The sequence below is a fragment of the Talpa occidentalis genome, unplaced genomic scaffold (assembly GCF_014898055.3).
Source record: "Talpa occidentalis isolate TD23 unplaced genomic scaffold, MPIMG_talOcc4v2.1 talOcc4.14, whole genome shotgun sequence".
Taxonomy (NCBI): Eukaryota; Metazoa; Chordata; class Mammalia; order Eulipotyphla; family Talpidae; genus Talpa; species Talpa occidentalis.
In genome coordinates this window covers 36,041,506-36,065,429 of record NW_023601433.1, presented here as the reverse complement: position 1 = coordinate 36,065,429, position 23,924 = coordinate 36,041,506, and the positions used below count along the sequence as shown (strand labels likewise).

At 35.0% G+C, this 23,924-nt stretch overlaps 1 protein-coding gene across 8 annotated transcripts in view; it reads left to right on the top strand.

Moving 5' to 3' along the window:
* The window catches only part of AKT3 (AKT serine/threonine kinase 3), a 330,364-nt gene that overhangs the window by 43,684 nt on the left and 262,756 nt on the right, over positions 1-23,924 (top strand). The window contains exons 1-2 of one of the 8 annotated variants that reach the window (XM_054694942.1): positions 13,120-13,134; positions 14,561-14,635. The exons of 5 other annotated variants lie outside the window; for them this stretch is intronic. The gene's annotated coding sequence lies outside the window, so the exon portion shown is untranslated. Of the gene's footprint in view, positions 1-9,893; positions 9,956-13,119; positions 13,135-14,494; positions 14,636-23,924 lie in introns of those variants that run through there. 2 more of the 8 variants (XM_054694944.1, XM_054694941.1) reach the window with 2 other exon arrangements.

The following is a 23,924-nucleotide window of genomic DNA, read 5'->3' as shown; positions in this document are numbered from 1 at the left end:
TTCTCTGAAAGCTTTTAAAAAAACATTTTTATTTTATTTGTTTTTTTATTTTTATACATCCTTGTTTATTTTTTCACAGTGAAGAATTTCTCCCCTCAAGTATGGTCACCATAGTTTTCCCACCACCAGAGTTTTCTAATTAAGAAAATATGTTCATTATACTCTTAGACAAGAATTCCAAATACTCAGAATTATTGGCATGTTATTTTATTTATTTATATTGAGGTGATCTTGGTTTTCCCTATATGTGATATAGGGGAATAGGTTCATGCCTTCATAGATGTATGTCACACCACCACACCCACCAACAAGCACCTGTAGTTCTTTATACCCTTTAAACTTGTAAATTGAGAAATGATTATTTTTCTTTTGAAGTAGAAAGTCATTGTGGGGGAAATGATGGGAAACTGGATTTGTATCTCCTGAGGTTTTAATCCAGAGATGGAGAGAAAAAGAAAACATTTTCAAAAGATAGAAATGTAATTCTGGTATACTTTTTGCTTGTATGCCCCTTTTTTGAGAAGGGTTAAAGGATAACATTAGGTCAGTGCATTTCTCTGGGTGCTCTTACTATAGCATATTCAGATCTCTTGATTAAAATATGGTTTATTGTCTCCTGTGGAAAAAAAATCCTGCTATTTTGATAAACTTTAAAACTCAGAATGACGTGGACAGAGGGGATTTACCATGAAACTGATTGAGGTGTAATGGCCTGATTCTGCAGGCCATTTTCTAAACTGGACCTGTATTGGTTAAGACCACTGATTTGCACTCTAACTTCCTCCTGTCACACTTTCCATCCTTTTAGGTTATGTTGGTGAAGTAGGCAGTTTTGTAATGCTAAGTAGAGGTGTATGGGATACAGTTATGTAATTTATAGTCACTTTCATGCATAATTATTGTCAGCCTATCTAGTGTAATAAGGCCTCCCAACTGGCATCCTCATATGAAGGTACAGGGCCAGAATTCCCACACTTGTCTTGTGGCACCTAGCTGACACCAGAGGAGTGTGGGCAATGCAGGAGAAACTCACATTGACCATTTGTAAGTTTGTTGAACATTCTTTTAATTTCATATGTGAAAAAAATGCGAAAGAATGTTCCACAAATTTGATAACTTGAAATTTTATGTGGGATCACCAATAGTTGTAAAGCTGAAAGTTGTGAAATTATCAAATTTTGTTGAAAAAACAAATTTTCACCCTCTACTCTCCATTTAAGACCAACCTTTTCTCCTATAGAAAATGATACTACAGGGCCTACCCTGGTGGCGCAGTCGGTTGAGTGCTGCTCTGTGAAACTGTCCACAGCCTCGGTTGGATCCCAGCCGGCCAGCGAGGGTCCCACATGGCGTAGCAGACCTCTCCTGTCATGCCCGGCCCACTGCTCCCCTCAGCAGTGTATTTCGTCAGTCTGCCTATTCGGTTCCCCGCTCTGTCTCTGGTGAATCCTCTCACTCTCCCACGCATCTGGCCTGTACCCTGGTTCTTATATAACATAAATAAATAAATCTTTAAAACAAACAAACAAAAAAGAAAACAGTAACACATGTTGTTTAAAAAAAAAGGAAAATGATACTACAAAATCATTATATAAAGAGGCAATTAATTACTCAACTACTATACAGTTCATACATGCAGGAAAAATTATTGTAAAAGTGTGGTAGGAAATCTGTTATCAGAAGTATTATTTAGGATTTTTTGATGTGGTTGACAACCTTGAAATATTTGTAATTCAGTATAATTTTGTTTCTCTTAAAATACTCAATTTAGGACCTAATTTTGTTTTCATAGTTTTTATATTCCTTTTCTTGAGATAATATAAACTTAAAACCTGAATTTTCCTCTGGATTTCCTCTTGTCTGCCCTTTTAACGTCATCTCATATACTCAGTCCCTCTATCATCACAGTTTAGACATATTCTTTTTTTTTTAATTTTATATTATATATTTCTTACATCATTTTTCATTTTTGCACAATGTATGCATTCTCATCTTGGTTATAGTCCTCATACAATTCCCACTCCCCTTATTTTTTTATTAAAATTTTATTGTTATATTCCCCATACAATTACAACCCCCTTATTTTGACCCCAATCCCTCCTTTCCCCACCCCCCACCCCCCATAGAGTGTCTCTGGTGCATAGTTGTTTGTTGATTTTGATTTTTTTTTTCTTATAGTTATTCTTTTTCCTGGTACCTTATTTAAGTTTTCTAGATTTCCTGCTATGAGTGAGACCGTCCGGTATTTTTCTTTTCCTTTTTGGCTTATTTCGCTGAGGATGATCCCTTCCAGCGCCATCCATGTTGCTGCAAATTGCATGTGTTTATTTTTTTTTGAATGCTGAGTAATATTCCATGGTGTATATGTACCACATCTTGATCCAGTCATCTATTTTTGGGCATTTGGGTTGTTTCCAAAGCTTAGCTATTGTAAATAGTGCTGCTATAAACATAGGGATGCAGGTGCTCTTTGGAATTGATGTTTCTGTGTCCTTTGGGCAAATACCTAGGAGTGGAATTGCTGGATCATATGGAAGCTCTATGTTTAGTAGGTCCAGAAATCTCCACACAGTTCTCCATAGTTGTTAGACCAGTTTGCACTCCCACCAGCAGTGCAGGAGAGTTCCTTTTTCTCCACAACCTCGCCAACATTTGTTGTTGCTAGTTTTTTTTAATATGTGCCACTCTCACTGGTGTAAGATGGTATCTCATGGTAGTTTTGATTTGCATTTCCCTGATTACAAGTGATGTTGAACATTTTTCCATATGTCTGTTGACCATTTGTATTTCCTCTTCAGAGATGGGCAGAAGAGCTAAATAGACATATTCTTTATTTTCAAATGAATTGTTCGTTCTCATGGCAGCCCTTATATACTTGTCTGTTACACTAGTTCCTTAACTTTTTTTTTTTTAAAGATTTATTTACTTATGCAAGCATTGGGTACAGTCAGAGGCATGGGAGGGTGAGAGAATTCACCAAAGCCAGAGCGGAGAGTGGAACAGGCAGAGTGATGAAGTACACTGCTGAAGGGAGCAGTGGGTGGCAAGAGAGGTCTGCGCGCCCTGTGGGACTCTCGCGGGTGGCTGGGGATCGAACTGGCACTGCAGAGGCTGCTAGCAGCTTCGCAACCCAGCACTCAACTGCTGCGCCACCGGGGAGGCCCTAGTTCCTTAACTTTTCAAAGAAGTTTTCATTATTTATTTCTCAGGGCAGGTGTGTTCAGAGTCTTTGACAAGCCAATCTAAAATTCCCTTTTTTTTCGTTCTTCTACCATGTCATATTTTCTTTTCATTGCATTTGCCAACATCTGACTTATTGTTTGTTTATATTTTTATTGACTGTCTCTACAATTTAGATATAAGCTCAATATATGAGAATTTCGAGCTGATATAGCTGTTAGGTTTCCACAATAATGCCTGGGACTAGCTAGGCACTCAGTAGTGGATATTTATTGAATAAAACGTTTACTAATGAGCTTGAACTTGTACATTTTGCCTTGCATTTATTTGGTACTACAATTTCTTATTTTGTTCATGTTTTTGTTTTTCACTTATGTACTGAATATGATGCTGGGTTGTTTTTATCAATTTGTGTAACTTTTCTTTTGATTATTTCTGCCATAAATTGTTTAATTTTACTATTAGCCATTATATTTTGGTTAAATATTTTGTTTTAGAATATTCAAGCAAACAAAATTCTCATGCATTTATTTATATTTAAAAAATTTCCTTAAGTGTAAATGCACACATATAGTGTAGAACTAGTATGTTTTCATTTTTTTTTTTAAAATCTGTATTTTTTCACATTATAGGATTTCTCCCCTCAGGTGAGGTCACCATAGTTTTTCTACCATATATTGGGAAAAACAAGAATCACCATTCTAACTATATAGTGTACTTTCATAAATTATTAAGAAAATGATAAATAACCCAATAGAAAAATGGACAAAAAATAGGAACAGTCAGGGTGGCCTTCCGGGTGGCTCGCTACTATAACCTGAATTCAGTCCCTGGCCCGCTGCTATAGCCTGAATTCAGTCCCCAGCCAGGGAGGTGACCCACATGGCTTAGCATACCTCTCCTGTTTTGTCTACTGCTCCCCTTAGCAGCGCATTCCAGTAGATCTGCCTGTTCTGCTCCCCACTCTGTCTCTGGTGAATTCTCTCACTCTCCTGTGCCTCTGGCCTGTACCCCAGCTCTTGTATAAATAAAAGTAAAAAAATCTTTTAAAAAATAAAAAAAAGAGTATGAACAGTCTGAGAGAAGATGGTATACAAATAGCTAAGAACAAATAAAAAATATTGGAAAAATGTGGAACAAGCTAGTATTTCCCCATTTATATAGAATTATGTATGAAATGGAAAAAGATGGAAACCACCTTAAGTACCCATTCAAATAGGAGTGATTTAATAAGTATATATATGCTATGGAATTTTCAGCAAGCATTCAAAAAAGATTGCTTTATTATATGCTAACAAGAAAGAATGTTTCAGGTACAATGTTGAGTAAAATTATAAAGTGAAGGAATAATTTCTATAATTTGTTGTGTTGTTGTTTTTAAAAAAATTATACAGGTTTATATAAGTAAATGAATATAAATATACATATTCATATATTCATCCATTAAAAAACATTTTAGAAAGATGTATAATTAGTAGTAGTTACCCTGGAATATGCATGTGTGGAGAGAAGAGATAGTAGCTTTGTATTTGAATTTTTTAGAATTATGCCCCACTTTGCAGTGAAAAACATTTTTTTGGTATAATTTCCTACAGTGTATTTTTTCCCTTGAAATATGTTTATTTTTTACACTGGTATAATATATAGACAGATGCAATTTTGTGCCTTACATTGAATTGAATATTGAATTCACTGGAAGAATTCATTCAGTGGAATTTTTGAGAGTGTAAACTGGAGTAGTATCAGTATGATTTGTAATTGCAGACCCACTGGAAGTTTTATCTTGGCATAATTTGAGTCATACACAGAAGTTTTGAGAATTACAACAAAGTCTGCATGCCCAGCCCTCAAATGTAACATTTTTCCACATTTGTGTCATCAGTTTTTTCTCTTGCTCCTTTGCTTCTCTATCCCCTTGATTTGTCTCTCTTCCTCCTCTTCACATATATACTTATATTTACATGAGATGTTATAAATATACTTACAGACATTTAAGTATGCTTATATTAAAATGTAGTTTTCTGATTTATTTGAGAGTAAATTTGACATGATGCCATTTTTATACTTCCGTACTTTAGTGTGTTTCCTAAAACAAGGCATAAGCTTTCAGAATTAAAGAAGTTATCAAAATTAAGAAATTTATAATGATATTTTAGGTATGGCCAATAATAAACTTTATAAACTCCCTCTCCAAAAAATTCTTGAGTTATCTTGCAAATCTCATTATTCAATACCATGATGTGTCATAACATAACAGACTTCAGTTGTCATCTCTCTCATTTCCCTTAATCAGGAGACACTGCTGATTTTACTCAATCTTGGTGATGATAGCTTTGATTATTGGTTATAAGCGGTTTGTACTGTTTCTTCTATTTGTAAAGTTAGTGCTTGTCCCTTTGCAGTTGTGACTCTTGTGGGATGATGCTTTGTGAGTATATGAACATTTGACTGCTTCTTAGATTTTGTCCACCAATATCAGCATCTATTCTTGTTTGAATCTGTTATTACTGATTCATGGTGACTGTCTAATTCTGCTATTAGATTTTTTTTATTTCAGTTAACTTTTTACTATAAAAACAAATTTCTTTCTCACAAATTCTGTTTTGTTGAGCAGCTTGTAATCTTTACTGCCATTAATTTTGAAATGCTCAAGTTATCCTCGATTTGGCCAATGAAAGCCCTTTCAAGCTAGCTCTGTTCTTTAGACATGGTCCCATCATTTGTGGAGACTTTTTGACATTCTAACCCAATAAAATATTTCAGGTTCATATCTAGTTCTCCTTTCCTAGCTCTACAATTAGCTATTTCCCCAGGGAGCTCTGCTTCCCTTTAGTGGAGAATAGTATATCCTTTTTTTATTCTTAACTTTTCTTATTCTTAATTATCTTTATTCTTTACTGTATATATTGTGTGCCACTATCCTGATCCATTCTGTTTTTACATAAATATCATTCTTTTTTAAAGATTTATTTATTTATGCATACAAGAGCCTGGGTATAGAACAGAGATGTGGGGGCGGGGGGTGAGAGGATTTACCAGAGACAGAGTGGGGAACAGAACAGGCAGACTGACTGAAATACACAGCTGAGGGGAGCAGTGGGCAAGACAGGAGAGGTCTGCTGCACCATGTAGGTTTCTTCCTGGCTGGCCCACGATCAAACACATGCTGCAGAGGCTGCGGATTGCTTCATAGTGTGGTGCTTAACCCCTTGTACCCCCAGAGAGGCCCTCATATTTATTTTGTTTTATAATTAATTGTCTTATTAGATCTCTTCTGTGTTACATTTGACACTGGTAAGCAATCATCTTTTTTTGCTTGCCCTCTCGAACCCCATAATTCCATGTTTTCCCCCTTGATCTCTTTATCTCATTCTGCAAAATTTTTATTCCTAGATTAGGTTTTCAAAAGGTAGAGTTCCCTAGGATTCTGACCTTGCTCTGGTAACTGGGCACTGTCACTGCTCAGACATTGCTGATAGAGGTTTCTACACTGGTTTCATCCCTCTGGTGGTAATTTGATTATATATATGACATATATGTGTGTGTATATATCATATATATACATCATTATACATATATGTATATGTGAATTTCAGATGTGCTCACTCAGTTATATTTATGCCTTTTGCAGTCATATCTATCTATAGGGATGTTCATACACATGCTTTTGTAATAGCAAAAGATTTGGAGATTATCCACAATAATTTGCAGAGCTTATTAATGTTTTTCTTCCTTTTTTTAAACTCATCTGTATGAGGCTGCATTTTCTTCACATATACCAACCAAAACAACATATTACATACATACTTTTTAAAACCCCAAATGTCCATGAGTTGTGGATTGGTTTAAGTAAATTATTATAGTGCAATATAGTGGAAATGCAGTTGAAAAAAGTAGGGGGGAATGGTTTTTATATTGCAAATCATGGGAAAATGGCTGCAATTAAAAAGGAAAAGAACAAGGTGTAAATATGTTATACCTTATTATTTGTGTCAAGTAGAGGAAATACGATTTTGTAATTGTATTTGCTTCTATCAACATGAACTGGAATGAAAAAAGAAATTAACACTTCAGAAAGCAGGGTAAGATGGCACCTTTGTACCTTTTTAATAGGTTTGGTTTTGTACCCTTTTAATAGGTTTGGTTTTAAACATCTAACAAAAACTACTTTGTACCTTTTTAATAGGTTTGGTTTTAAACATCTAACAAAAACTACCTGTTTATGGTGATCATAAGGTAGTATATGCGTATATTGAAATATAAAGCTGTATACTTGAAACTTAAAGTAAAGCAAACTCTCAGATTATAAGAACACAATGGTGAATACCAGAGGGGCAAGGGATATAGGTGAACAAATTGGTTAAAGGGGGTCACTTGTGTGGTGGTAGATGTAAACTGGTGGAAATCATAATGTGGCTTATAAAAATGTTGAATTATACTTTATATTTATATTTTATATTTTATACTTTATACTTTATAAATTATACTTTATAATTAAAAATGTTGAATTATATTCATTTTTTAATATCTTTGCCTGTAGATCATTCCTTAAATAGTTTATACTCTTTAATGGAGAAAGCCATGCAGGAATGTAGTTAGCATAAGACAGGATGTAATAAGTGAAATAATAGGCAAGGTAATGTTTCCAAAGGAAGTCTTTTACTTGGGTCTGAAGATGGGCCAGAGTTCAGATGGAGACGTGACTCAACATGGATTGGGAAGAAAAGGAAAAGAACAGGACAGTTTGTGAGAGGCCTAACATTTTAGTCTATGGAATTTTAACTATCTTATAGGCAAAGTAGGACTATTGAATACTTTTGAATAAAGAATTAGTGTGATCTATGTTTTAGGATGGTTATTTTTATGCTCTGTGTAGGGTGATTTGCAGGGAATCTGTTAAGATATCTTATGCTGTTAGTTATAGCATTGAATGTAGGATCAAAAAAGGAATAACTAGCTACATTTTTATACTACATGTTTTTGTTCATACATTCCATTCAGTCTAGAATTATCTCTCAATACAACCAATTCTAACTCATTCATCTTTGAAGAGACAGCTTGCTTTATGTTACTTCTACTAGTAGTCTATGTTAGATTCCCCATGAATGTAAGTAATTTTACTTGTTCTGATTGCATTTCATGTATTTCTTAACTTTCTAAATACCTATAAAATGTTGCTTGTCTTAGTCACCACCAGCTTAATTCCTTCCTCCTGGAAACTCCTGTGTTGTATTCTGACCCATGTATTCATTATATTACCAAATTGTTAATGTTAGATGGTTTTTCTTTTTGTTTCACCAAACATTTGCTGGGTACCAAATCTTGAGGAATTCATACTTTGGCATTCTATATGTTTGTTTCTAATACATAATCAGATGCATGATTTCTTTAGGGGAAACTTTATTTTGACTTCTTGTACCTTGCCCAGTCAGTAATACAAATTAGGCATTCAGTAATGTTGAGTTATCACTGGAACAGTATTGGTTAAATGCCAGATTTAAGTCTGAATCTACTCCTGTTATCTGGTACACTCTAGAGAAGATAATTAGCCTACATAAGCCATAATTTTCTCTTCTATAAAATGGGAAATTAATCTACTTCGGTCACTATACCAAAAATACCATACGTTGGTTAGCTTAAACAACAGGAAGTTATTTTTCACAGTTCTGGAGTTTGGGAAGTCTCAGATATAAGGTGTCAGCATAGTTGGTTTCTGGTGAGAGCTGTCTTCCTTGTAGACAGCACCTTCTTGTTGTGCCCTCACCTTATAGAGAGACATAGAATAAGCTCTCTAGTATCTCTTATAAGAGCACAACTTTTGTCATGACAGTCCTATCATTGTAACTTCATCTAAACCTAATTACATTCCAAAGACTTCACCTCCTGTACCATCACACTGGGACTTCAACATGAATTTTGTGGGAGATACAGATATTTAGTTCATAACTGTCTTATATAGTAGTTATGCCAATTTATGGAAAGCATTTAGTACTTTATCTCTAACATAAACAGTACTGTGCTTATTTAACCTATTTAATAATCGCTTATCATTATCATTTTGAGTTGGTATTTTGCATAAGAGGTAGTGGAGGAAAATTAGAAATGAGTTGATGATTTTTGTGCTATACTGATGGAGAATATGTGAACACATTGGAAAAGAAAATGTAGGAAGAATAGCAAGATGGCATGCATGCTGGTGAAAGTACATTCTTTATCAAGAGAGAAAAAGAGGATGGATTAGATTATCGGGATTATAGATGTAGCTTAACTAAGCTAACAATAGAAGAAAAACAGGACTTTAATATTCTTATATGTATGTGACTCTTAAAATACAGTTTGTAAAACTTGTTTTTATTCAAATCTATTTTTTTTTTGGCTCCAATTTCATTGATATCTTGGGTTTTTTTTGTGAGTTCTGGAAAGCAGAAATACAATTTTGATCTTTATCCACAAAATAATACTAAACTCCTTCTGCTGGATTTTGAAAAATTCTGTTTCAGACATTTTGAATCATAAATCAAAGATCTTTGAATCGAAGATCTATTTTGAGATCTTAAAATCAGAGTATAATCTACCCCTACTCTATATTTTTGGATTTAGGCTTTTTCCTCTCTAGGTTAATGAATCAAGGACTTTGTTAGCCTTTCTAGAACTACTAAGAATCTTTAATTCTTCCACTTTTGGCAATAATTATCTCCACATTTACTTTATAGAGCCCTCTTTGGTGGAGCCCACAGGCGGAGAGGAAACACAGGATTCATAAGATGGCGGGCGGGTGAGTGACTGAGAATTTGGGCTGAAACTTTGAGGAAAAAAAAGGGTAGTGGTTTCTCCTTAATAATAGGAATATTATGTGAATATTCCTATTAAATTGTAAGTTTGGACATTACATTGTCTTACAGAGGTCTATGAAAGCAATGTAATGGTTTTGAGTATTTTCTTTATATTTTATAAATAATGTATATGGCATAACTATCATGCCATCTGAACTATGATTTTTACCAAAATTCACACAGTGACTCAGCACACAATTGACAGTTTGTAGAAACATGGGACAGATAGTTTATTCTAGATACATATTTTCTTTGATAATTAAAGATACATCATTAGATTGAAGTTTGGGGCTCTTTTTTGTTTCATTAACAGAAATTAGAATTCTAAATAATAAATTCTAAATTATGTTTCTGAAACTACAGAAGTCAAACTTGAGAGTAAGAAAACTTACAGGAAGACACATAATTAACATTTACACAAAATGATTACTATCCAGTGACATTTTCATTCAGTAAAAATGTTATCTGTGCCCAAGATCAGCTTTATTATAGCATATGTTATATAAATGCAAAGCTGTGATTTTATGCAATAAAATCAATATTGTAGCAGTGATATAAACAAAACAAAAAAGGTAGTACATCAAAATTATGAAGGAATGGACCCTGTAAAAGTGGAACCATATGAAAGAAGAGAAAAGTGTGTGGGTCTATATTTATGGCAGGTATTTATATTTCTTAGTATAAAAATGACCTTCAATTGTTGTTCTGGTTTACTGGTGAATTTATGAATTTTCTATGAATGTATGTGGTGGTATGGGTTAGATAAGACTGACTATAATATTACCAAGTAGTGAAAGTTTGTCTTCAGCATCTTCTTACTGCTTTTCTTCCTTTTTTCTTCAACCTCCTCAGTTAGTGGTCATCCTCTATAGGCTTTTCCCTGTTTTATCACTGTCAAAAGTGATCCTCTGTACCTTTGGACCTTGGCAGGGCATCTGTGAATAGGCACACTAAATGGCAGATTACTTCACATTCATTTGGTGCTTTTGGAAATCTAAACAATTTCTTTATGACAAAACTGCAAACATCTGTTGGGGAAAATATTTTTAGGGAAGAGTGTTTTGACTGCTCCTTAAGTCAAAACCTATTGTCAGGTGGGAAAGGAGTTAGCAAGTTACACTCCTTTTATATGCTAGTGTCTGGGAATCTGTGCTAGGCTCTTATTTACATAATATCATTTGATCCTTACAGAATGCTTGCAATATTGATAATCTTACTCATTTTTTTTTGTAAAAGAGGAACTGAAAGAGGCACAGAAAGATGAAGTAACCTTCCTAAAGAGGTCACAATGGAGGCATATGGTAAAATCAGGACTTTTATTAGTCTTTTACCTTTACCACTAGATCTTGTGCTGAAAAGTTAGAGTACAGTTCTAAAGGGAAACGTTCTATTAGATGGCATATTATTTTCTCACTCATTTTGGTTATAAGACTTTGATGAGTTATGCTGTGCTCCCTGAATTCTTGTGTGCTAGTTTAGCACATTAGTAGAATTTGAGGAAGGTACCTGGGAACCTCTTATTTATAGTAAGCTAGAAGCACAGATAATCTGGGTTTGAGACTGGCGGACCATGCGGACCTCTGATCTGTGGACCATTGGTCAGAAGCATTGCTTGCCTGGGGCATATTACTTATATCTGAAGTAGCGGGGCTGCCTTGGGTATTAAGTCTTTAACCTGTGGAATCTGATGCTGTCTCCAAGTACAATGTCAAGTGAGTTGAGTTCTCAGATACCCTGCTTGTTTGTTTGGGGAAGCCTCCACACACCTGTTGGAAATTGGTCTCGGACACCATCGATGCAGAAGTGTCTCTATATGATTATTCATGTACATGCTTATCTTTTTCTGATATATGAACATGCTGGTTCTCATAGGCACATTGGGAGATGGTAAAGCAATTTGGTTTTCTTGAAAAGCTGCGTGGTATTATGCAAAAAGATCTGCATCAGAAGTTAGCAGAACTGAATTCTGGTTCTTTCTGTACTTCTAATTAATTTGTTCTCTGAAATAAGTTAACCTAATTTATCCCTCAGTTTCATGCTTTTTAACTAATCAATCACTAGGCTAGAAATACTCATATCTCCCTCTTCCTTCAGTCTCCTATGCATACACTATTGTCCCGTTAATTTGTTCTGCAATTTTATTATGTTGCCTCTTCAAGGCATTTTCTTCCTTTATGAAGTTTCCTAAATACTTTTAGGTCAGCTAAGTGCTCTTCTCTGTGATTCCGTAAACGACACGTATTCTACACAGTCAAGATGATCTATTTACGTTTCTCTTCCTTGTGTATTGGAATTCAAGCTCCTCAGAGGCTAAGATTGCGTTTTATTCATGCTTATACACCATAGCTCATGACCTTGTAGCATTCATTAAATATTAATTGAATTAAGTCCTAATTGCTTTACCTATATTCCCGCAAATATCTAAGCTCTTTTAGCATCTAATGAAAGCAATGGAATCTCTATCAATGTACCCTGTAAATTTTCTTCAGAGAACTTTTTGCAATCTAAAATTATCATTTTCTTTGATTTCTCTCCCTTGGTGTACCTCTTGGATGGTTGGGACCCTGTCACTTTTACATATTTTTGTGTCCTTTCATATAACCTTACCATGGCGTGACCTCATTAAAATATTTATTAAATATATATGAATGGGTACTCTCCTGCCGCAGTTGGGACAGTGCTTATACATAAATAATAACACCATAGTTACAAACCTGAGAGTTGAATCCTTGTTTTATTCTTTTTTTTTTTTTTTTTTTTTTATAGAGGCATGTTTATTTCTTTATTTATTTGTTTTGTTTGTTTGTTCTGTTTACACATGCACTGGGTACAGTCAGAAGTACGGGAGGGTGAGAGAATTCACCAGAGCCAGAGCGGGGAGCAGAGCAGGCAGAAGGACCGAAGTACACTGCTGAGGGGAGCAGCGGGCGGCAGGAGAGGTCTGCGCGCCATGTGGGACCCTCCTCAGGTGGCCGCGGAGCAGCCGGGGATCGAACCGGCGCCGCAGAGGCCGCGGGCAGCTTCGCAACCCAGCGCTCAACCGCTGTGCCACCGGGGAGGCCCCCTTGTTTTATTCTTAACAGACGAATGTCTCTTTTTGTATTTTTTTTCCTAAACTGAGGTAAGTTTGGTTTACAACATTGTATGTGACACAGAAGTATGAGGGGATCAAACCAATTTTTTGAGGAGTTTCAGGGGAGACTCTAAGAACTGATAAACCATTCAGCATCCTAGGACCAGTTAGGATCTCCCAGCTTTATAATCATAGAAAGTGTAAAATTCTTTTTAAATTAGCATGTCTTCTTAGGTTTCTTTTTTCAGATTAATGGAAGATTTGTGATCATTAAATTTATATCTATAAGTTATCTGATCTTAGTTTCTTATGATTTTTTTTGATTTTCAGAGAAAATGAAATGCTTAGGTGTGTGCTTTTTTAACCTAAATCAGCTGTGAAGTGATATATCAATAACTGGTTTTGAACATTAGATCATTTTTATTTTTTAATAAGCAAATGTGCACCAAAAGTAAATATATGTATAAATGACTTTCTATTATTCAAAATTCTAGAATTAGACATCTGTCTAATGAATGCTGTTCTAAATGTTGCTAAATGATTAATAGTAATTAAAAGGTTAAATATAAGCTGAAGAAAGCTTTGAATTTTGAAATGTTTGCAACAGCTAGTAATCTGACTGATGCAGACATTTTTGTCAAAGTTGAAAAAGTTAGAGCTAATTAATTTCTTGGGAGACATATGATGAAAATGTAGGTGTGATAACATATTTGAGTAACATATGGTAGTTATGAGGCACCTTTCTAATGACTGAGCAGCCACTTAAATATAGACTTTTTGATGTTTTTCTTTCATTACCATTCTTTGTTACTGTGTATTTTTAAACTAATTTTGTTTTCCAGAGGTCAGCATTCAGGATTTAATGATTTATATTTAAAATGTTAACATGGATATGTAATTTTATTCTAAATTGGCATAAATTATTTTCTTGGCACATCATTTTTTTTTTCCTGAGGCATGCACATGTATTATATTTATGTGACTAAATGAATCCAATATTTGGGAATTTGTACTCTTAATACAAATTGTTTTAATCAGGTTACCTTTTAATGAGGACCAAAAAAAAAAAATGTCATGTGGTTATCTTTGCTATAGTGCACCATATAGTTAAACGTATTTTTTTTTAAATTTTAACTGTTTTTTTCTTTTATAGGGATATACTACTTGCATCTTGATTAATTTCTTCCAATCTTACTATTCCTTGCTTATGACAATAGATTTAAAAAAGGAACTAACTGTTCTATTTTTAAAATACTATCTAATTCCATGGGGTAGAAGAAATTTTGAGTTTAGAATTTTGCAAATGGAGATATTTTGAGTAGTGACGGTTTATCTTTCAATTTTTTTTCAAGTCTGGATTTTTACCATGATTTTGTTACTGTTATCTGATATGTTAGTCTAAAGTTTTCTATCATTCAAAAGTATTCACAGTGCAATAAAAGTTTGTGATGGAAGTGCTTGTGCTTTGCTGCAGAGTCAGCCACTGGGGGTGTTCAAGTTAATTTCTCTCAGTTTCAAATTCTGCTGATGACATTGATGAAATGAAAAAGTAAGTGAAGACTGTGCATTTCCTTGTCTTCTGATAGTGAAACAAAAGTAGTGTTTGTGTTTAAAGTGACATAAACTAAAAGGGAATTTAATTTTAAACATTACAGGAGAGAGGATGCATAAATTTCAGAATTATTAAGAAAATTATAACATCCTTATGGTTTCTACTCTGTACAATATTGAGAATGTTACTTTATTTTTAATATATTACAAATTAGCGTATAGTTTGAGAATGTAAATTGATATTTATTATATTATCATAATTGTTTTAATTTGAGTTTAAGGATCCTACTGAGAATTTTGATGTGAATTTACTATTGGTTCTAACTTATTCTTAATCTATTGCAAAAAATTTTCTTGTCAGTTGCCGTGCATTTTAATTAATGGTGATAAAGACAAATATCCATGAGAAGACTTCTTTTTGTCTCTGCTGGTTTTTTAATTCAAATCTTAAGTTAAATGATAAAGGTGAAATTTGAAATGATTCTCAGGAAAGCACTAGTTTCTCATTCATTCAGTGAAATTTGGGTTATTACCTAGTTAACTGTGACGACTCACTTTTAAAGATAGCATGATTCTCTGAAATTACAGCTGACCAGTTTGAAAAATTAGTTTGACAGATTTATTTTGGATCTTTGTAGCGATTTAAATATCCAGGAACAACATCATCGGATGGATGATTTAGAAATTAACTAATTGGTTTTATTAATATCAGTAGTAATAAAATAAAGTATAAATGGGATTCTTTTCCTTTATTAATCTGCACAGTTCTGTGTAGCTAGTAGGTAGTACTTAATGAAGAATGGAAAGATGATCATTTTTCATTTAGTAGGAAAATTTGGTATTTGATTTCATAATTGGTAATTTCACTTAGAAATAGCTTTTTTTTTTCTGCTTTCATAAGCTTGTAAAATATTTTCTGTTCAGATAAGTCTGTCTTTGTGTCATAAGTAAAGTAAGTGACAGATATCAGGTCTATAAGCCAGCATTAAAATTTCCTATAATATACTTGGCCCCAATTCTGAAAGCTATGGTTCATTCTAGAATGTTTCTGGAACATTTTGGAGATTAGAAATTTACATTTTAAATATGGTGTCAACAATTTTTACCTTGCCATACATAATTTGTATTGCCAGTTGTGCTGAGGATGGTGTTTTAACTGTTTACATATCTTTCTTGTTTCCTGAAATTATTTAGTAAGTCTTGAAGGGACTTGTGATTGAAAAAAAAGGGTTGGAGAGAAAGTATGTTAATAGTTTTATTAATAGTATGGAAAGTAGTCCATTTTGTGGAGCATGATGAACTGTCACATAGAAACATTTTTTTTGGATGCTTTCATAGCCATCTGTAGAGGATGGATCATTGATTATACATAAGTAAGATAGAAAAGAAGATTTTTGACAATATCATTCCTAAATACCTGGCTTCTGTAAAATGGTGTTTTAGGTTGATCAAATCAATAGAAAGGCATTTTAGAGTGGGCAGTTACATGTAATATATATGCAGTATGTTTACTTTCAACATTTTCTATTGACATGAAAAATATTAAGAATAATGATCAACAACCTTAACTGAGAATAAATGATTATTTGTCTCCAGGAGTGAGAGATTAGATCCATTTCACATAATTTCAGCTCTCTCTGTCTGTCTGTCTCTTTTTCCTTCCCTCCGTCCCTCCCTCCCTCCTTCCCTCCCTATCTGCTAGAACATCTCAGAAACTCAAATTTACTTTGGAGATACTAAATTTATTCTTCAAAAATTTGGGAGGAATTGTAGATAGAGTATTCATTTATAATTAGCAGGTATACTGACACAAGGTGTTATTTTGACTTTTAGAAATTATATTATCTCAATTATCTATGAGATACTGGCTTTGGATTAGTAACAGTTGACCAGCAAGAAAGATTTTGGGATAAAGGAATAAAATTCCCTATATTTTGGCTTCAACAATAAAGTACTTATATTTCTTAAAATGCATATATATTTCTTAAAATACATTGTTTTCTTTGAAGAAATCAAGTTAATTGGTTATCTCTTTCTAGTTAACATAAATCCCAACTATGTATTGGGAGTAGTTCTATCAGTATGTTATTTAATGTGTGTGTTTTGGTTTTTTTTTTTTTAAAGATTTATTTATTTATTTATATAAGCACTGGGTACAATCAGAAGCGCGGGAGGGTGAGAGAATTCACCAGAGCCAGAGCGGGGAGCAGAGCAAGCAGAATGTGTGTGTTTTTTTTTAAAGATTTTATTTGTTTATACAAGCACTGGGTACAGTCAGAAGCACGGGAGGGTGAGAGAATTCACCAGAGCTGGAGCAGGGAACAGAACAGGCAGACTGACGAAATACACTGCTTAGGGGAGCAGCAGACAGCAGGAGAGGTCTGTGGGCCATGTGGGACCCTAGCCCAGTGGCAGGGGATCGAACCGGCGCTGCAGAGGCTGCGGGCAGCCTTGCAACCCAGTGCTCAACTGCTGCGCCACCGGGGAGGCCCTATTTAATGTGTTTTAATGGTTAAGGATAGAGCAGAGAAAGCTCATTAGATCTCTTGACTGTAATCATGAAGATAGTCTATTGCATTTGTACTTAGAGATATCATAAGTGGGACAGGCCCTGCATTTATCCATATTGATGTTTCAGCTGACTGTCAGATATTTCTGTGGAGGTGGGAAATCCTCCTAAACTACTATTGTAATTTCATGACTGTGTTTCAGGAGCCAGGGAAGATGTTCTATCAACTCTAAGCTTTACACTTAAAATTTGGATTTCAATAAGTACTTACCCAAATGGGAGCCTCAGCCAGCTGTTCTCCCTCCATTCATTCATCCATTCCATCAAAAAGTGTTTATTGAATACCTACCATGTTTCGGGTTCTTACATACAAAAGAGAGAGATGGCAAATAAAGGAAGATAAATACACAAAGCATATGGTATGTCAGACAATAAGAAAAAAAGGATTGTGGCTTGGAAAGAAGGTACAAATTTTCAAGTTGGCAAGGGCCGTATAGATTGAAATTTTACATAGGATGGCCTGAAGGATGTAAACGAACACTAACCACATGGTGAGGGACAACCACCCCCAAAAGAGGAGTTAGCTAGTGTATGGGCCCTGAGGTGGAAACCTGTCTCAAGAATGATTCCTGCAGGGTTGCCCTAAGTAACTCTGAGTGCACTTCACCTTAGCCTGTTTTACCTCAGGTGAATAACATGGGCCAGGGAACAGGTTTAACGTGATAGGTGCAACAACTGTAATGGTGGGCTTATCAGTGAGCAAAGTCTAGTCCTCCAGTAACTGGGCTTCTTTGGTTTGTGCAGGTGGTTAGGCAGGCCATGTAACTCTGGTTCTTCATATCTAGGAATGTATATTTCTAGACACAGCCAATTCATCCGTTAGCAGGATGGAATGCCTACATGTAAAATCACATTACATACTTGCAGTGCATTTTAAGAGTATGGGATAACATGTATAAAAGAAGTTGGTATAGGGCTTTCATGGTGGCACAAGGGCTTAAGACAGCACTATGAAGCTATCTGCAGCCAATGCAGCATGAGTTCTATCCTCAGCCAGGGAAGTGACCCACATGGCGCAGCAGACCTCTCTTGTCTCACCCGGTGCTCCCCTCAGTTGTGTATTTCAGTAGATCTTCCTGTTCTGCTCCTCACTCTCTGTGGTGAATCCTCTAAGCCCTGGCATCTCTGGTCTGCACCCAGCTCTTGTATACATAAATAAACAAATACTAAAAAAAACAAAACTGTGGTATAGTATTTATGTGCATATATTCATTCAAGCCACACTGTATGTTGTCAGAAGAAATAACATTTAATCCATAGAAGTATATTTATATCATGTAAGTCTGGCTACTTTGTTGGTAGAAGTGATTACAAAATAGAGACTTATTTTCTTATGTTACACATTAAATCAGCTCTTTATTACCCCTTAGGATTCTTAGTCTAGTTTTATTTTCCCCCTCCCTCCTGTTTCTAATATTCTCTTTCTCATTTTAAAATAGTTGCTGTGTTTAAAATGTAATACATTGAGGCCAAATGAATACATCAAACATAGATTTTTAGTAGGATGAAAGATAATAAAGTGAACTAGTATCTGGTCAGCATGCAAATGAACAAATAGAACATTACCAGTGTACTAGGAGCCACCCGCATATAACTTCTTATTTGTATCTACACCTTCTTTTATGATGTTAATTACCTATTTTTTAATTATAGTTTTAATTATAGTTTAATAATAGTTTAATTATATTACACTGCAAATATAGGTGTATCTGTAAACAATACAATGTTTTTTTGTGTTTAAAGTTTACATAAATTGTGATAGTATTTTATGTATTCTTTTGTGTCTTTTTTTCACTCAATATTAGGCTGGTAAGATTCATCTACATTTAGTGTAGCTTTTAATCCATTAATTTTCTTTCAATCCATTAATTTCATAATCCACCAATATTCCATTGGGTGAATGTACCACAGGTTTTTTTTTCTTCATTCTACTATCGCTGGGCATTGAGATGTTTCTGGTTTCTTGCTATTATAAACAGTGCTACTCTGCACATTCTTCTGCTTGTCTTTTGGTAAATATATGCATACATTTCTCTAAGAGTTTATGTCCGGGAGTGGAATTACTAACTCAAAGGGTAAACATATCCTCCACTTCTTTGATCATGTCAAAGTGTTCTCGAAAGTAAATGTGCTACTTTACATTCATTGCCAACAGTGTTTGCTCAGTATTGTCTCCATCCTTTGTTATTATCCATACTTCTAATTTTTGCCAGTATGGGGGGTGTGTGTGTGTGCGTGTGTGCATGCATGTGCACACATATTAATATCTTATTATTTTTAGTTATAATTCAATTCTCATCTTACTTTTCTTCTTGTATGTTTTACCCAAGGTTGTATTTTTTTACCTTGAAGTATATATCCTGAATCCTTTAGCACAGTTGACTGGTGGCAAACTTTCATTTTTTTAATGGCAAAATATACCTTTCATGAAAGTCATCATTTTAAAGTGTACAGTTCAGTGGCAAAAAGTACATTGACATTTTTGTGTAGTCATCACTACCATCCATCTTTAGACTTCCTTTCACTTTGCAAAATTGAAATTCTGTGTGTATACTACATTTGTTTATCCATTCAGTTGTCAATGCCTTTCAGCTTCTTTTTGTCTACTTTTTTTTAAAGATTTATTTATTAATTTATTCAAGAGCTGGGGCACAAGCCAGAGATGTGGGGGTGGTGGTGAGAGGATTCACCAGAGACAGAGCGGGGAACAGAACAGGCAGACAGACTGAAATACACTGTTGAGGGGAGCAGCGGGCGAATCAGGAGAGGTCTGCTGTGTCATGTGAGTTGCACCCTGGCTCGCTGGGGATCTAACCCTTGTGGATAGCTTCATAGTGCTGCGTCTTAACCCTTTGTGCCACCAGGGAGGCCCTTGTTTACATTCTTTTTTTTTTTTTTTTAAGATTTATTTATTTATTTATGCAAGCACTGGGTACAATCAGAAGCGCGAGAGGGTGAGAGAATTCACCAGACCCAGAGCAGGGAGCAGAACAGGCAGAAGGACCGAAGAACACTGTTGAGGGGAGCAGCAGGTGCGGCAGGAGAGGTCTGCGCGCCATGTAGGACCCTAGCCCAGGGATCGAACCGGCGCTGCAGAGGCTGCGGGCAGCTTCGCAACCCAGCACTCAACTGCTGAGCCACCGGGGAGGGCCCCTTGTTTACATTCTTGAGGATAATTTTACAGGATTTTAAACTAGAATTTTATTCATTCATTCATTCATTCATTCATACTGGGTGTTGCTATTCTCAGGCTCTTTTGGCACATAGTTAGGAAATACATGTATACAAATACACATTCATGTATATTAATATTCGCATATTTATATTGAAAAACTGACTTTACATCAGTGTCTCGATTACTCTTTTTTTTTTTTTTTTTTGGTTTATTTATTTATTTATACAAGCACTGGGTACAGTCAGAAGCGCGCGAGGGTGAGAGAATTCACCAGAGCCAGAGCGGGGAGCAGAGCAGACAGAAGGACCGAAGTACACTGCTGAGGGGAGCAGCGGGCGGCAGGAGAGGTCTGCGCGCCATGTGGGACCCTCCTCCGGTGGCCGGGGAGCAGCCGGGGATCGAACCGGCGCCTCAGAGGCCGCGGGCAGCTTCGCAACCCAGTGCTCAACCGCTGCGCCACCGGGGAGGCCCTCGATTACTCTTTATTACCACAGGGTTGATTCTAGCTTTGCCTTTTCTATATTTACAACTTCAAGTGAGAAATTTGGTTCCAATTATCTTTAATATATTCCTTATGTGTCCTGTATGTAACTAATCTCATAATCTACTGACCACCACTCCTATGGGCACTTACCTATAAATTCCCTTGGCCACGCCTAATGACTGAAGGAGGAATAAAAGTGCTTTCACATATTAATACATACTTTGGAATTCTGTAGACTCATGTAATGAATGAGTTTTTAGATTTAAATTTCCTCATAATAAGGGATTCTCTCAGTGTTTTCCTAACTTTCCATCTTTGATGAGGGGCAGGATATGAGTAATTTTACATCTTGGAATTTATTTTCATTATTTGCAATATTCTGAATTTATCTAATGGACCTCTTAAAGCAGAGTTAGTTACAATATATAAGCACCATAATATATAAGAAAATGGTTTGGGGGATTTTGATAATTTTCTTTATAATTCTGACAACATGGAGAACATGATTAACAGGAATCTTATTTAGCTAATTATTTGGCTTTTTTACCAGCTAATCTATTTATTACTAATTGGAATATTTCAAGGATTTCTCCATCTTGACTTTATAGAAGGCTCATTGACATAAATGGTATTCCAACTCTTCTAGTTTGCTCTTGAGGTTCTCCCTGACATGACTCAAATATTAGTATTCAGTTTTTATACTGCTACATAATCATCTAAACTGTTAAAGAGTTTGAACTTGATAAAGCAGAAAAAAAAGAGAACCACTGTAGAGACTTGATGAGGAATGTAACATGATGAAATGATTCTATCTCCTGGAAGATACTATTCATTTCTCTAACAGTCTTGATAGTATCAACATTGTGTTACAAAAGAACAGTATCATGCAACTATCAATCATATACTGAAAGAAAAATTCTTTCCTACATTAAACCAAATATATGTAAAGCTCTTAACTGATTTCCTAGATTCATTCTTATGCTACCTAATATAACACAAATTATAAATTTAAGTTAGTAGTCATGTTATTTAAAATTTTAAATTATCTTTTTGAAAGGTTTGGGCATGTCTTCACTTAGTCTTTTGAATGAGTTTGCGTTCTTGTCATATGAGATCAGATGTTGGTTGTGAGAAGACAGTAAATTTTAAAAGATGAGGCATTTGGGAAAGTTAAGCCAGATAAAGATGGTATGACATGGTAGAAGAAATGATGAACACCTTGAAACTTGAAACAACAACAGAATGTGGGAAAAAGTATATATTTGGAAATATGCCAGAGGTGTGCATGCCGATTTCAAATATTTGCTTAAGGCCAATTCTGTGCCTGGGAAATGGTAGGAAAACTTTAACTTCTTTTCCTCTACCCTTCCATTCCAAGGACCTAGATTTAAGGCAGGTTAAGCTGCTGCTGACTATTACTATAAATAATACTGTTTAACTGTATTAAATAGACATTTGTGATGACATCCTCAAATTTAACAACTATTTATAGATTAGTAATCTGGGACAATGCGTTCAGAGTACCTAAAAGCTACTAGTGAACTTAAAGAGCACAGAACACCATAAACAAAGGACTATGTGCAGTGTTTCTGCTATATTAAAATTTAAAGTCTCTTTGCATTTGAAAAAACACCAAATCTAAGACTTGTATATACTTAAAATGATGTTTTAGAAAATTAAATTTGGCATGTGATTAATCCTTAATAAAGAATAATTGTTTTATCTATTTTAGGGGAAAATTAATTTGACAGACCTATTATTATGTGAAATTTAGGTAATGAACATGGGCAGTACATAATTTCCGTAATATTTATAGCATCGACCACAAAAAAGACTGAATTAGTATCATCAAATACAAAGAATGTTCATTTCACAATCAAAGCTGTTCTGAAAGCTCTGTTCATGGTTACTATAATTCAACGTTTCAAGACTGTTTAAAATATTATGTCTTTGACTTGATATACCTTTCAAATGCTTAGATGCTTGATTTTGGATAAAAGTCACGTATTTGGTACTTTCTGTTATTGAGTAGATTTTTTGTTTTAGATGAAATGTTCTCTTATTCAATTAGTTTTTTTATACCAAAAATGATGAAACTTCCAATTATGTTAAATAATAAAGCAGAAGACTCCAAAATTTACTAGTGTTTCATACCCTTTATACAGTTTGTATAAGCCTTAATTCAGACTGTGTACATTTACCCTGGCTTGGTAGCTGGCTGTGTTAACCAGACTTCCACAGACAAGTTCTCACACCTTTCTCTGGAGCCAGTGAGTTTGGTCAGGTATCAGTGAAAACAGATTGGCTGATCAGAGTGGTCTTAGGCAGTTGTAGGTCCCAGAGTTAAAGTTCCTAAAGGCCAGACAAACCTCCTGAAAATCCCCTTGGATTTTAGTAGGGTCTTAGTTTTCTTCACCTATCTAGGTCCTCTTTTCTTTGTGGTTCCCCCTGAACCACCACCAACCTTCCACCCCCGTTTCCCTGTGGGCTGTGTTATATTTCAGTTCTTACATGTCTTCCATGCACACATCAAAGGCTTATTACTGTAGATAAAAGTTTGTTGAGTAGCATATGTTCCTACCTTTCCTCCCTATTTGCAAATCTGAATTTTGGATCACCATGTACCATGTGGATCAAAGCAGTCTTCTCTCTTTAACAGTGGACTAGATTTGCCAGGGCCCTTTAGAAAAGTTCCGTAACAGAATCTCTCTCTTGATTAGGCTAACGAGAAAGAGAAAATAACAAAACACAAAGAATTTATCATTTTTGAAGCTTAGTAATAGCAATCTCCCCTCTAGTAAAAGAAAATGAGAGAACATTGTATACAGTATAAAATTTAGATACAATTACATTTTGTAAGAATAACATGTAAGACTAACTTATGCTTTCTATTTGATATTTAAATCTAAACCCAAGTGTTTGCCTGGAATGCCTCTTCATTTATATTGCCTAGTATATAGTTTAAACAGTGTGAGAGTTGGTCTGTGAATGATTCTTTGTACACACTAAAATTTGCCTTGTGGCAAATGTCTTCATACGAAAGAATTTGCATAGACTCT